Source organism: Ceratotherium simum, chromosome X (genome assembly GCF_057802395.1).
Source record: "Ceratotherium simum simum isolate JZ-2026a chromosome X, ASM5780239v1, whole genome shotgun sequence".
NCBI lineage: Eukaryota > Metazoa > Chordata > Mammalia > Perissodactyla > Rhinocerotidae > Ceratotherium > Ceratotherium simum.
Genome location: NC_141940.1, coordinates 114108281 through 114123012, shown reverse-complemented (window position 1 = coordinate 114123012; position 14732 = coordinate 114108281). Strand labels below are relative to the sequence as shown.

Below are 14732 nucleotides of genomic sequence, written 5' to 3'. Positions count from 1 at the left end.
CAAAGGGTAAATTCTGCTTTTCAGAGCTTCTCCCCTGTCTGCAGTCTTTAAAAGTAATAATCCTCGTTAGCCCAAAATAATCTTCATGCCAAAGAGACACATTTTGGGGTGGCCAATTCTGATCTGCCACAGTCCCACCTTTGAAACTTTAAGAAGTTTCACAGTACAGAAGCTGAGTAGTAGATTGTTCCATCTCGCTGAACACGTTTCTTAGTCCTGATAATAGATCAGTCTAGTTAAATTCATTTTAGGAGGTGGTGATGCAGGTGGGCTCCCAAAGTTAGGCCTATATTGTGGAAGAAAGCAATCAGGTATTTAATAAGAAGCATTTTTATGGAAACAAAAGCAAAATAAGGTTAATGGTTGGAGCAAATTATAAACCAGTTTCTGAGCTCAGAGGACAGCCAATTAAGAATATTTCTAGGGGCTGGCCCAGTGGCGTAGCAGTTAAGTGCGCACGCTCTGCTTCGGTGGCCCGGGGTTGGCAGGTTCAGATCCCGGGCGCGCATCGACGCACCATTTGTCAAGCCATGCTGTGGCGGTGTCCATGTAAAGTAGAGGAAGATGGGAACAGATGTTAGCCCAGGGCCAATCTTCCTAAGCAAAAAAAGAGGAGGATTGGCATTGGATGTTAGCTCAGGGCTAATCTTCCTCACAAAAAAAAAAAAAATTTCTAGATGTCAGTGTCGAAGCATCTTTTGCAGCTTAAAATGTCTCTGATGATGTCATCGAGTGTTCAGGTGTCCTTTTGACATGCCACAGGCAACAGGCATGCTATCATGGTGATCTCTCTTAAGTTTATAATAAGTTGTTCAGCTTCAGTTTGCAGGGCTTCAGGAACAAGGGTGGTTTCAGTTCTCAATGATTTCAAATAAAAACGATGGAAAAAATTGAAAACGTTAGTTTGGAGATTTGTAGCCAAGTATTTCAGGAGACTAGAATTCAGGATCCAGTCCAGTTTACAGGCAGAAAACAAAAACCTCAAGGACAATTAACAGAACTAGGATCTAATATCCACAAATGTGTATTATAGCTTTTACTGAAACATAATTTTTCTCTCTAAAATCACCCTCATTTTTACCAAAGATAGCCAAATTAAGACTAACTAGTTTGTAAAATAAGTCTAATTTCAATAAATTTGGCCCAATTATTTACATAAGCACAGCAAGAATAGCAACTGATCATATAGGTTCTTTTAAATTTGCTTTGCTGGAACTTTTTATAAGAAATCTCAGATTGAACTTTAAAGGCCTATTGAGGCCAGGAAAGCCAAGCCAAGGACTTTGTTATCAGACTTGCCTGTAATGCCTACAGATTTGGGTGAATTCCTCTCTTCTTTTGAAGTTCGCCAAAATATTGAGGTTCCTTGCACCTGCCAGATAAGTGTCATTCCTTACTTATCCAGTAATGTTGCTGGGAATACTGTACACAAGGTACCAGGCCAATATTTCCAAGTGGCTTTATTCCATAAAGTCCAATCTTTGTCTCTCAGAAGCTGTTTGGTCATATCTGAGTCTATGCATGTTTCTCTCAAATATGACATTCCAGTCAAAGCTTTGGTAATATAACCAATGTTTCCAATTGTGTCCTGTTATAAGGAGAACAGATTCTTATTGAAATTATGCAAATAACTATATTGCCATGAAATAAGAATATTCATTTACTAAGAGTTTCCAAATTCTGGAGGGATCAGGTAGAGAGAAAAAGATAAATGTTTCCATTCTGTTTACAAAAGTATAATTTACCAAATTGCTATAAGTCATAGTTAGCTTAAGAGAAAAGAAAAAGTTATCCTTAAATCTGAAAAAAACATTTTTTAACAAAAATCAGCAATATTGTAAACAAAAAGTCATAAAAATTATAATCATCCTCACCAGTTCATTCAGTCCTGTGTAATTGATTTTTGATCTTAATCTTCTGTTAGCAGCATTATGGGGCCATCAGTTTCTCCGTTAGAGTTCTGTAATTTGTTACCCAGTTCAGTTTTATAATCTGAAAGTTTATCAGAAACCTGTATTCCAGAGTAAATGTCAGAGTCCTTTCCATGAATCTCTCTGAAGATGAAAACATTTGCAAAAGCAGCAGAGTAAAACAATAACTGTCTGTAAATGCTAAGACTTAAAAATGACATTTGACAAAGAAATTTGGTTAATTTCTGTGACATACAACACTTCAAGATAATAACTAGAATTATGACTGATAACCAGGACAGATCAGAATTCTAGGAATGTTATATAATTTTTAGAACACTTACATCAATAACACTTACCCACACAATATCATAGGTCCCTATGAAACAGTGCTTAGTTATTCATTTAACCATGGTGACAATTAAAGATTTTTAGGCAAATACAGAAAATTAAATAGCTGTAAGAAAAACCTTAGCACCTGTGATTAAAGACCTGATAAAAACAACACAAGAAATTTATTTTGATAAAACACAAAATTCCTATCCTTCTGGTAAACTACTCAAAGAAAAATCTTTCATAATCTTTTTACAAAGAGCAGACTAAAAGTTTAAGAAAATTATCCTTTTAAGAGAGAGAAAAAACAAATTCTAATTTTGCACTAGTTTACTTTTGATATTAAAACATATTTACTTAATTAGATTCATTTTAATCTTAGCCAACCTGACCATGTACAAAACTCTGTTTTCAGAATTCCTCTTCCACAAACCTTTTGTAACATTTTTTTTTTGTGTGATGAGATCAGCTCTCTGCTAACATCTGCCAATCCTCCTCTTTTTTTTGCTGAGGAAGACTGGCCGTGGGCTAACATCCATGCCCATCTTCCTCCACTTTATATGGGACGCCGCCACAGCATGGCTTGCCAAGCAGTGCGTTGGTGCGCGCCTGGGATCTGAACTGGCAAACCCTAGGCCGCTGCAGCGGAGCACGTGCACTTAACTGCTTGCGCCACTGGGCTGGCCCCTGTAACATTTTTTTTACATTCAGAATTAGTCCCATGCCTTCTTTCTTCCCTTCTAGTACTTTAGGACAAGTTTATCTTTCTTAACCAAACAAAGAAAAATATTTCCATTCTTTTTACTTTTTTTATTGAAAACACACATCTTACTTGCCCTGAATACAAACATATTTTCCTTATTTTTTAGTAGCTTTAATTACATATTAGAATTTTTAACCCTTAGAAACCTTCATTTTTAAGTAAAAACTAAGTAAGCAATTACAAACTTTCTTGTTTTTTTTGGGGGGGGTGGTGAGGAAGATCGGACCTGAGCTAACATCTGTTGTCAATCTTCCTCTTTTTGCTTGAGGAAGGTTGGCTCTGAGCTAACATCTGTGCTCATCTTCCTCTATTTTGTATGTGGGATGCTGCCACAGCATGGCTTGATGAGCAGTTTGAACCTGCGAACCCCTGGCCGCTGAAGCAGAGTGTGTGAACCTAACCACTACACCACCAGGCCAGCCCCTAAACTTTCTTTTACATTAGCATTCTGTGGCTTGACAAATTTATAAACACTTTTCATAATTTTTAGAAACGTGTTACTTTATAGTATAATCTTTTAATAAAATACAAGACATGTTTCACAATAGACCCAAAACGCCTTTTAGTTTCACTGTAATAAGAAGCCAAAAGTAGATAAACTTATATTTAGTAATTAATATCTAATATCTTATCTTGTTTGAAAATGATCTAAATACTTAATGAATTTTTATCATTTAAGTTAACATAGCAAAACTTCACAGTCTCAAAGTTACCAAAGAGACTTTGGAAGCTTTTTAAATACATACACCATAACACATAATTATTGTTAAAAGTTTACCCAACACTCATCTTTTTCACATCTATTTAGTTACTTGTTTCCAATAATTATTTAGATTGCCTACAAGACTTCATGAGACATTAGGCAAAATTAGCCATCATTTTAAGTTGTTATTATTTTTTTTTTTTTGAGGAAGATTAGCCCTGAGCTAAAATCTGTCGCCAATCCTCCTATTTTTTGCTGAGGAAGGTTCGCCCTGTGCTAACATCCGTGCCCATCTTCCTCTACTTTATATGGGACGCCACCACAGCATGGTTTGATAAGCGGTGCGTAGGTCCGCATCTGGGATCCGAACCTGCGAACCCTGGGCCGCCAAAGCAGAGCGCGCAAACTTAACCACTACGCCTCTGGGATGGCCCCTAAGTCATTATTTTTGTTAACCAGTTTTGTAATAAAGATAACATCAGCTTATTTGACCAATAAATGTAGAATAAATGCTGCATGTCTGCAGCATATCCAATGCTGATAACTCTGAGGACGTGCCTATTTTAATCAAACCAACAAACTTAAACAAGTTTTCATTTACCAAAGATTATTTTAGTATAATCTTTGAACTTGAAAGACATGTAAGAGCTTACTTTTAAGTCAATTAAACAGAGCCCGTAGTTTTGGGTATACCATCCGGAGGTAGAATATCACACATGTATAACATACATATAGACACACATAAACACACAGGTAGATACAGACAGAGACGTTAAGTTTTTGTTATGAATCAGGTGCAATACAAAACTCACTAATTTCTGAGAAACATTTGCATTTCAAAGAATGGCTCTCAGGTCTTAGAGAAGATGACAGCAGAAAAATCTACATCATAAAGACAGAGAGAAAGCAGTCAAGTTTTCTTTAAGATGGTGTTTCTGGGGCATATCTGCCTTATCTGTTTCTAATGTCTCAATCTTTTTTCTCAATCAGTATCTAGGAGCATTTGGAGGAACAGAGGAGGCTTGGTATTTGCAAAAGACAGGTGAACTTTGAACTGCTTTCTAGAGCCATACTTCTGGCCTTGCAGAGATTTGTAACACAAAGACGGTTGCTTCCAATTCCCCAAAGAACTGGATTACAGTTTGAATGACAAAAAGAGGTCGATCCACCCTTCCAGCTTTATTTTTTGTGCTTTTTTTTATATCAGGGAAATTTCTAACTTAAGAGGTGAATCAAAGATTTGTATGTTCTAAAGTTTTCAGGACGATGTATCACACCTTTAAAAGTCTGCACAAAGCATTTAACAGAGGCCCTTTTTCTAAGTGTACAATTTAACTCTAGACCAATTTACCTTGTGGGGGGCTTTTATTATCTTTTTATTAGCACCTGGTATTAGCCTCTAGTTTTTATCTCATACTGTGTGGGTTCAGGCAACCCTATTGACTTCCCTTTAGTAAGTTTAATTAACACTGTCCAAAGAGCAGATTTATATGAAGTCTTATAATCAGGCATGGGAAATGTTCCCTTCTCCCAGTGAGACATAATGTCTATCCCCACAATACAATCTATAATACAATCAGGCAAAAAAGAAGAGATACAATCACTTCACATAATGCCTGTAAATATATCAATTTTTCTACAAAATTTCATCTGAATTCCATCAACTCTTATACCTCCAATCACAGTTTTCATTAGGACTTTATCTATAGGTCTTAGTCTTATAGTTTTGGACAGGGGAAGCATTCCCAGTCAGAAATTTTAAAACATACTCAGGCAAAGTTGTTATAAGCTCTTATATAAAATTAGCTCAGGGCCGGCCCCGTGGCTTAGCGGTTAAGTGCATGCGCTCCACTGCTCGCGGCCCGGGTTCGGATTCCGGGTGTGCACCGACGCACCGCTTCTCCGGCCATGCTGAGGCCACGTCCCACATACAGCAACTAGAAGGATGTGCAGCTATGACGTACAACTATCTACTGGGGCTTTGGGGGGAAAAAATAAGTAAATAAAATTATAAAAAAAAAAAATTAGCTCAAACATCCCAACCTTTATAATCTTATCAACACTTATACTTTTACATTTTCTCAATTTAATTGTAACCTGAGTTAGGGTCTTAAGGCTATTTATTTTTTTTGTATTTCCTTTTTTTAATTTGGCCTTTTTATAGGTACCAATGAAACAATTATGATGAGAGCTCTCACAAATTTTTTCCCCAATTGAGAAGTTTTCCCAATTCAAACAATCCATCGTCTGGCCATATTGATGAGTAGGATCTTAACAACGACTCATACCAATAAGCTTAACCATGGACATGAGAGGCATCCCCAAAAGAGATCCAGAAAATTCACTCCCAAAATATAGCCTAAGAAAGCCAAGGCCATCGTTGTACCACAAGCAATGAAGGTTGAGACAACAAAGGCCCCTAATGAAAGCAATTGGGACCCCTTATGACAAACTCCCCTGAGAAATGGCACAGCCAGACAAAGAGAGTGTCCCCTAGAACCCCAGTCTACTCGACTGGCCACCAAGAAGTGTGCCAGTACAAGCATCCTCCAGATGGTGGAGACCAGAAAGATCACAAAATCAAGCTCTCAAGACACAGAACAAGACAAAAGGAAAAAAGCCTCATATGATATGCACATTAACAGCTTTCAGCTAAGCCTTGGGTCTCCTGGAGCCAGAACCTAGGAGGGAAGTGCCGCAAGGTTGGGGATCGTGTGTGCCTTACAGAGTACCTCGTCATCGCACGGACATTTTCCTGAAGTTGGTGGGGGACCTGTGTCATCTACCCCATTCTGTAACCTAACTCATCCTTTCAAGGGACACTTTGTGAGGTGGTGAGTGCCCTAGTGGCTCTTAACTGCTCCACTCACACCCACCAAATTTGCAGTCTTTGGGGCTTCCAAGATGCCCTTAGCAATAGCTTTTACCTCATGTGCGTAGTCCCAGACAACCGGCAAATAGAGATGCCTGTGTCTTATGACAAACAACAAAAAACGACAGAGACAAGGAAAAATTACTATCTCTGGGAGGAAAAGGAGCTACAACCAATGAGTACTCAACCAGATTTCCTAGAGTTGCTGAGTCCAAGAAGCTAGCTTCACCAATATTTTCTCCTGCTAATCCAAAATTAGAAAAGGAAAAAAACTGACCACTCTGGCTCCCACTGGACCCTGCAGGCAGAGATCTGGGAGACTGACGTGGTAAGAACTCTTTTACCTCCTGCCGGATCTTGTCAGGGGTCCAGGATCTCTTGGCTGCAGTAGTTCAGGAGCGAAGAGCGTCCAGTGAGTGAAGTTTTATCCCATCCAAGTCACCAAACTGTAGGGGAGGAAGACATATCCTCTACCCACTCTGGGTCCTTCTGGCTGGGGTATGAATTAAATTGACATGAGACAGCATAACAGGAGAAAATCAAACAAAGCTTTATAACATGTATACATGGGAGAGACCCAGGAAACTGGGCAACTGGCCAAAATGGCAGAGACTCTCATCTTAAATACCATCTTCAGCCAAAGACAAAGGAGGATGTTGGGGTGGGAGGAGTCAGTTATGGGAGATTACCAGAAAAGCACGGTAAACAAGAGTAAGGTTATTATGCAGATTTAAGTCCTTGCCTTCTGCACTGATAAGAGTTTCTAGAGATAAGGTCATCGCCCCCTCTTCCTGGTACAGAGAGGGAGATACCTGAACAGATGGAGATTTCCCTTACAAATATAAATGTCTCTTACAAAGGGTAAATTCTACTTTTCAGAGCTTCTCCCATGTCTGCAGTTTTTAAAAGTAATAATCCTCGTTAGCCCAAAATAATCTTCATGCCAAAGAGACACATTTTGGGGTGGCCAATTCTGATCCCCCCTCAGTGTCAAACAGTTGTTTTGGAGACTAGAAAAGCAAACCCACTCTGCCAGCATGGGAGGCTTGTCAGGCACTGCTGAGGGTGCATGTGAGGTTTATTAACATCACGAACTGGACCTAGACATCGTTATTTATTCTGAAAACTCCCCAAGTGATTCCAATGGGCAGCCAGCTATCAGAACTACTGTGCTAAGGCAGGGTTTCTCAACCTCAGCACTATGGACGTTCGGGCCAGATAATTCTTTGTTGGGGAGTAAGAGGGGCAGGGCGGGGGGGGGGGTGTCCTGTGCATTATAGGATGTTTAGCAACATCTCTGGCCTCTACCTACTAGATACCAGTAGCACCTCTCCCCCCACCCCGTGCCAGTCATGACAACCAGAAATGTCTCCAGACATTGGCAGATGTCCCCAGGGGGGCAAAATTGGCCCTGGTTGAGAACCACTATGGTAAGGGAACAAAGGCCATAAACACTACATGTTCATAAAGTTCAGGAATTGTGTATACGCCTTGTTGCTATGAGAATTGTGGTTAAGAACACAGGCTCTGAAATCAGATGGTCTGTGTTCAAACACTGGATCTACTACTTAACATTTTGTATGACCTTGGACAAGGTACTTAACCTCTCTGTGCCTCAGTTTCCTCATCTGTAAAATGGTAATAATAGTACCTGCCTCAAGAAGTTGGGAGGATTAAATGAGTTAACACATGTAAAGTAGTAAGAGCAGTGCCTGCTCAATAAATATTAGCTATTAGCTATCATTATTATCACAGAGTCAGAAATGTAGTGGATACCAGATGGCTGTTGATTAATGAACTGCTTACATTAAAATATACTCCATGCTTAACCTAAAGAAATTTCCACACTAAAATTGAACAGAAAGGCAGAATTTCTCTTAGGATCAGTGCTTGATTTGTTCTAGATTCTAGGTGCACTCATTCATCCATTTGACAAATATTTATTGAGCATCTACTCTGCCCCCACTGTTCTAGATCCTGAGAATACAACAGTGAGCAAGATACACAAAGCGCTTGCCCTCATGGAACTTATATTCTGGCAGGGGAAAAAAAGACATGGAATCAGTCAACAAATAATTAAACAATATAATTGTAGATAATAGTGTTACCAAAAAAACAGAAGTCAGATGAGGGGGTGGACATTTATAGTGGTAGGTGGGGAATGCTGTTTTAAAATGAGGGTTAGAAAAGACCCAGATGAAACAAGGGAACAAGTTATGTGAATATCTGGTGAAATGGTGCTCCAGGAAGGTAGCAGAGCAAATGTAGAGGCTGGCAGGCAGGCAAATGCTTGGCTTGCACGAGGAACAGCCAGGAGGCTGGAGTGTTTGGACAAATGTGTGAGGAATTGGGGTAAAGACCCTATAGGGCCTCAGAGGCTACAGTGAGGATCTGGGGATTTATTCTAAGTGTGGTAGAGGTGATAGAGGGTTTTGAGCAGTGGGTTTACAAGACTGCACTTACTGGCTATCCTGTGAGGTCAAGGGTGGATGCTGGGAGGCTGGTTTAGAGGCTACACAGTAATTCAAGAGAGAAATGTGGGTAGCTCCGATTATCTCAGGGTATTATAAACGAACTCACTTTGCATCATAGCAGGATCTGATATAAAATGAATCTGTCTTGAACACAGTTCAGCCATTTGGGGCTTAGAAACTACAGTTTTATAAAACAGTGTTTTAGGAAAGAGTGGTCAAACCAGTTTAGAGGGTCATGTTCATCCTTTTAAAATGAAATAGAACAGATGGAGAGAACTGAAAATATCAGAATACGTGGCACCAAGGAAAAATGCATAATACTTTGTGAGATTCTGTTTCACACTATACATAGGTATGTTCATACTGAGTTGAATTAGAAAATGTATTTCTCACTGTGAATAGTGGGCAGGAAAACTTGAAAAACACTATAAAAAGCTACCTTATTTATGCGTAAGTAGGTTACAAGCTGTCCCTTTATTCTCTCCCTTAAGTGCTGTACCTGGCATCCCCCCAAATGAGAACATTATAAAAGAGCTCCAATAGTAGGTTCTTCATAGTCTAAATAAAACGAATTGACTTATACTTCACTATCTTCTCCTCCAGGGAGATCAAAACATGACCCTCCAAAGCCAGGAAGACTGACTCACCTCAAAACTGTTAGGCTTTCAATGAAAAAAAAATTTCAAGCAGAGCAAGAAATTTTTAAATTAAACTTTAGACATTTAAAAGCTAAAAATGGAAAGAAACCTCCTGAAAGTAATAATGGTAATTACCAGAACTCTACAGCAAGCATAATACCTAGTGGTAAACTATTAGAAGGATTCCCACCCAGATCAGAAACTCCTCCTCAACAGTGTCTTAGAGGGAAGCCTAGCCAAAGGCAAGCAAATAAAATGAGGAAAAAATATTGGGGTGTGGGGGGGAATCCCTATACTATTGCCATTTGCAGGCAGTTTGATTTTCTACCTTGAAACTCCAGGAAAATCAACTGGAAAACTATGAGAACTAATAAAAGTTCAATAAGACGGCTTGGATATGATAGACTTACAAAAAAATTACATAGCCTTTCTATACAACAGTATAGAAATTATAAAATGAAATGGAAAAAAAAGGATACAATGTCCAAAAGTAATAAAAATTACACACACAAAACAATCTAGGAATTCACCTAACAAGAATGTGAAAGACTTACAGTGTGGTATTGGCATAAGGATAGACATACACATCAATGGAAGAGAATAGAGTTCAAAAATAAACCCACACATATACAGTCAATTAATTTTTGACAAAGAGACCAAGGGGATACAATAGGGGAAAAGTACAGTCTTTTCAACCAATGGTATTGAACAACTGCCTATCTATATGGAAAAAAGTGAACCTTGACCCATACAAAAATTAACTTGAAATGAAGTCAGAAACCTACATGTAAATGATAAAACTAGAACATGTCTAGAAGAAAGCACAAGAGAAAATCTTGGTAAACTTGACATAGACAAAGATTTATTAGACAGGCTACTAAAAGTGCTATCCATAGGGGGAAAAAACCCTGATAAATTGGACTTTATCAAAATTTAAAACTTCTGCCCTTCAAAAAACATCATGAATTCCACTTATATGAGTTATAAGTCAAATAAAATAGTCAAACTCATAGAAGGAGAGAGTAGAATGGTGGTTGCCAGAGGCTGGGGAGAGGAGGAATGGGGAGTTACTGTTCAACTGTGAAACTGTATAAAAGTGTCAGTTATGCAAGATGAATAAGTTCTGGAGATCTACTGTACAACATTATGCCTATAGTTAACAATACTGTATTGTGCACTTCAAGATTTGTTAAGAGGGTAGATCTCATGTTAAATGTTCTTACTACAATAAAAAAAGAAAGAAAATGAAAAGGCAAGCCACAGACTAAAAGAAAATATTTGCAATGCATATATCTGACAGAGAACTTGTATCCAGATATATGATATATGAAGAACTCTTATGATTCAACAATAAGACAAACAATACAATAAAAAAAACCCAGACATTTCTTAAAAGACATACAAATGACCAAGAAGCACATGAAAAGATGCTTAACATCATTAGTCATCAAGGAAGCGCAAACTAAAACCACAAAGAGATGCCACCACAAACCCAGTGGAATGGCTGCAATAAAATAAATCGACAATACCAAGTGCTGACGAGGATGCCAAGCAACTGGACCTCTCATGCATTGCTGGTGGGAATGCACAGTGGTGCAGCCACTTGGGAAAAGCTTGGCAGTTTCTTATAAAGTTAAATTTACCATATAATACAGCAGGAATCCTACTTCTAGGTATTTACCTGAGTGAAATGAAAAATTTATGTTCACACAGAAAGCTGTATGTGAATGTTTATATTGGCCCTATTCATAATCTCCCAAAATTGGTGAATGGATAAACAAACTGTGGAATATTACTCAGCAATAAAAAGGAACAAATTATTGATTCACACAGCAACATGGATGAATCTCAAATGCATTATGCTATGTGAAAGAAGCCAGACTCAGAAGGCTACATGGTGTATGAATCCATTCACAGGACATTCTGGAAAAGACAAATTTATAGCAACAGAAAACAAATCAGTGGTTGCCAGGGGCTAAGGGTGGTGGGAAGGGTTGACCACAAAGTGTCAATAAGGAATTTTTTGGAGTGATGAAATTCTTCTGTATCTTGATATGGTGGTCTTTACATGACTATATGTATTTGTAAAAACTTATTGAACTTTACATTAAAAGAGTGACTGTTATAAATAAATTTTACCTCAATTTTAAGAACATGGAATCAACTCAAGAATTAATTAAGAAGACATAAAATGGAACAGTGTTCACAGAATCTTATTTGCTTGAGAGAATTTATTTTATTTTAATTTTCCCCAAATGTTTAGCCTATTTCTTAACTTCCAAATCCCCCCCACCTCATACCATGCCCCCAAAATAAGTTTCATGCAGATTAAAGACCCACATATTTTTAAAACCATAAACATCTAAAAGAAAATTTTTTTCTCTATCTTGAGGTATGGAAAGCCTTCCTCAGTGAGGCATAGAAACCAGGTCGCAGGTTTTTACTAAAGGCAGAATATCTCTTGTCTTCAGCATTAACCTCACAGAAACACCTTCTCCTCCCTCTTTTTTTTTAAATGTAATGGTGCTCTTCCCAGTTTGTAGCGTGTATTTGAAAGTGACTTGGCACTCTCAGGGAGCAAAATGGAAAAATGTGTTTGTCCGTTTCATGTGAGCAGTGAAAGCACCAGGAACCTACGTAGCTATGTCCCCCTGAGTCCCAAACCAGACTCAGCCACACCACAACCACACCAGAGCGCCAGCTGGCCATGGACAAGCAGCTTCTGTACCCGCTCTCCCTAACACCTGAGCAAACTCACTTTGCCATTTCTGGAAGGCTGTTCATGGTACCAAAAACACAGCAGCTCTCCTTACCCTGCCAAACCCGCCAATGAAATCCCACTTCTCAGCCTTTTTCTCCCTCTGCTGAACAAAATCATATCCACAATTCAAGTTCAAGTTTTTTTCTTTTCTGTGTTTCCAACAGTTTTTTTTTTTTTAAGAAAAGCACACACACCTGGAATCTGTGGGGTTTTGGCAAGAATTATTCACAGAAAACACCGATGCTGGCCCTGCATTTCTTCAGTGTTTTTCAATAGGGAAATCTACTCTATCCCCCTTTTAATGAAAGTCACCTTGCAGGGATGTGGGAATGATAAAAGCAGAGGGAATCCGATCCTGCCTGGCACGGCACTGAGGCCCTGTAAAACAATACCCCTGAACAGCTACAAAATTTGGCCACTTTTTGTTTTCCAGCTTTGCATTTGAGCTGTTAAAAGCAAACCAAGCAATGTCCAGCTCATTTTAGATCTTAACTAAGCAAAACTTTGAGACACTAAAAAGGATTCCCCAAATCCTTTGGAAATAACACTCACTTTGTCACTTAATTTACAAATTATTATAACATCAAACTTAATTGTATTGTACATATTAATAATTAAGCTCTTAATAAACAGTTAATTATTAACATTGATAAAGCAATAAATATTGGCATACCATGTATAACTGAGGTTATATTCATAGGCTTACCTCTTAAAATAGCCAAGAAAGGTTGAGAAAGATTAGAGGAGCTGCAACATCTAGCTAGTCTTTCCCAATAAACTGCTTTCCATCACGCACCAGCTCTGAACCTTGATCAAAGAAATGGGTCCTTTTTCTGCCTGTGGTAACTATTAGACAGAATCAGCTACATAATTTGTGGGGCCTAGTGCAAAATGAAAATGCAAGGCCCCTTGTTCAAAAATTATTAAGAATTTTGACAGCGACAACAGAACATTAAACCAAATACAGTTTGCATGCCCATGAAACCAGCTCTACTGTCAGATAATGTACTTGGCTAGTAAGCTGGTAAGACAAGTAAAGCATTTTGCTGCTAAATGAGGAGCAATCGTTTTAATGTGTGTGTTGGGGTGGAGGTGGGATTATCAAGTCTTAGGACCTCCTCTCCCAATCTCCCACTTTTCCTAAGGTTTTTCAGCCTGTTGGACAAAAAAGTACTTCTGCAGAGCCTGCCATAGAAAGCGTGGTCAACGGAGCAGTACTATGAGCATCATCTGGGGGCTTGTTAGAAATGCAGACAGGGCCCCACCCCAGATCTACAAAATCAGAATCTGCATTTTAACAAGATCCCCAGGGGATTCGTGTGAACAGTACATACTAAGAAGTGTCACTGTCGACACAGCCACGGAAAACCTCTGCCGCCTGCCTTATCTGGTTGGGGGGGGGGGGGGGCAGGAGCTCTCCTTCTCCTCCTCACCTTAGTTCCGGGGCCTCGAAAAGGCAAGTCCCTGTCGAAATGCGCTCACCGGAGACCTCCAGCCTCCTCCTTCTCCCATGCTCACTCCCAGGCTTCGGGCTGCCGCTCCATCCCGCCGCGCCCCGGGCCACCTGTTCTGGGTCCTACCAGGCGGTGCTGCGCCAAGCCGTCCAGGGTCCGGGGCGCGTTCGCGCTCCGCAGGGTCCCCCGCACCCACTGCCCGGCGCGGTAAACTGAGTCCCCACGAGTCGCGTCTCGAAGACCGCCCGCGCGAACAAAACTCGCGGTTCCGTTTCCCGGAGGTGGGAAGAGTTTGAGTCCCTTTGAGGCTTTTGAATACACAGGTCCCCTCGCTCGGAGAACGCGTCGCCGGAGCCCCCCCTTCCCACGGCGCGCACTCTCCCACTGTCGGGGTGCCGGCCCCAAGAGCTCAGAGCTCTCTGCCTTTCAGGGTGGCCCTGGCCCCGGCTCAGAGCCGCAACCGGGCGGAGGGAGCGTTCGCCCCGCTGTCCCGTCGCCCTCCAGGTCCACGCGCCGCGCCCGAGCCTCCCGCGCCCTTCGCCAGCTCCCCAGGCTGGGTCTCAGGAGCCCGGAGGAACAGACCCATCCCGGCACCGCGCGCTTACCTGCCGGTCCGCGCCGACGGGCTGGCTGCTGGCGCCCTCCCGCCCGCCTTTTCCCCTTTCCCTCCCGCCGCGTCCCTCCTCCTCCCTCCCGCGGGCTGGGCGCCGCCCCCGGCACTCCCGGACCACTCGCCCGCCCGCTCTCCAGCTGCCCGGCGCGGCGTGGCGCGTCCGGCGCTCGGCGGCGGCGAGGCTGGTCGCGGTGGTGGGGAGCGGGCGGGG

At 40.8% G+C, this 14732-nt stretch overlaps 1 protein-coding gene across 5 annotated transcripts in view; it reads right to left on the bottom strand.

Annotated features, from left to right (window-relative positions):
- The window catches only part of ADGRG2 (adhesion G protein-coupled receptor G2), a 133510-nt gene extending 119047 nt beyond the window's left edge, over positions 1-14463 (bottom strand). For 3 of the 5 annotated variants that reach the window (XM_087427655.1, XM_087427659.1, XM_087427658.1), the window contains exon 1: positions 13888-14463. The gene's annotated coding sequence lies outside the window, so the exon portion shown is untranslated. Of the gene's footprint in view, positions 1-6925; positions 7739-13887 lie in introns of those variants that run through there. The other 2 variants (XM_087427656.1, XM_087427657.1) reach the window with 1 other exon arrangement.
- Positions 14464-14732: the final 269 nt, after the last annotated feature.